Here is an 889-nt window from a genome sequence, read left to right as displayed (position 1 = left end):
TAAGGTCGTTGTTGAAAACCTGGAGGGGGTGGTGGTTTTTGATATCCTTGACCTTCCCATGAGAAATTTGGGTGGTTCCTCCAACCTGCATTATAAGTGTTACTCTAAGGGTTGTTTCGAGGTCTAGAATTATTACCCATATAATTTATTTGCTCATGCTACGTGCTAGGATCGTAGGGTAAATATTTTGCATTGTTTATTCCACCTCCACTTGTGTCACAATGTATCACCGGATGTACCTGCGTAGAAACACATAAACCATCAATCTTTTTATTCAATAGTTCTACCTGGTTTGTTAACATGGTGACCGCATCAACATTAAAACACCAGCTGCTTTTGTCGACTTTGTCCTCATGACTTGCCACTGATAATTATTCAGTGACATCTCCTCAATAAACTTATAAACCTCCTCTGGTGTTTTATTATTTATAGTACCAACGGCTGCTACATCGATCATTTGCCTAGTTAAAGGGTTCAAACCATTGTGGAAAGTCTGAACCTGTAGCCATAGAGGTAACATATGGTGAGAGCACATTCTCAATAAATCTTTACACCTCTCCCATGCATCATATAATGTCTCTAAATCCATTGGTACAAAGGAAGAGATATCATTCCTCAATTTTGCTTTCTTAGCTGGTGGGAAGTACTTCAGCAAAAACTTCTCGGTCATTTGATCCCAAGTAGTGATAGAACCTCGTAGGAGGGAGTTCAACCACTGCTTAACCTTATTTCTCAACGAGAAGGGGAATAATCGTAGGTGAATGACGTAATCGGAAATGTCGTTGATCTTGAAAGTGTCGCAAAATTCAAGAAAATTAGCCAAATGTGTATTTAGGTTTTCATCCTGCAAACCATTGAACTGAACAAACTATTGAATCATTTGAATAGT

General features: G+C 38.7%; 1 non-coding gene across 1 annotated transcript; it reads left to right on the top strand.

Annotated features, from left to right (window-relative positions):
• Positions 1-516: 516 nt before the first annotated feature.
• Positions 517-622, top strand: LOC121204296 (small nucleolar RNA R71). The gene has a single exon (XR_005899224.1). It is a non-coding gene; the product is annotated as a small nucleolar RNA R71 (small nucleolar RNA).
• Positions 623-889: the final 267 nt, after the last annotated feature.

The sequence above is a fragment of the Gossypium hirsutum genome, chromosome A07, assembly GCF_007990345.1.
Source record: "Gossypium hirsutum isolate 1008001.06 chromosome A07, Gossypium_hirsutum_v2.1, whole genome shotgun sequence".
Classification (NCBI taxonomy): Eukaryota; Viridiplantae; Streptophyta; class Magnoliopsida; order Malvales; family Malvaceae; genus Gossypium; species Gossypium hirsutum.
This window is presented reverse-complemented; position numbering and strand designations above follow the sequence as displayed.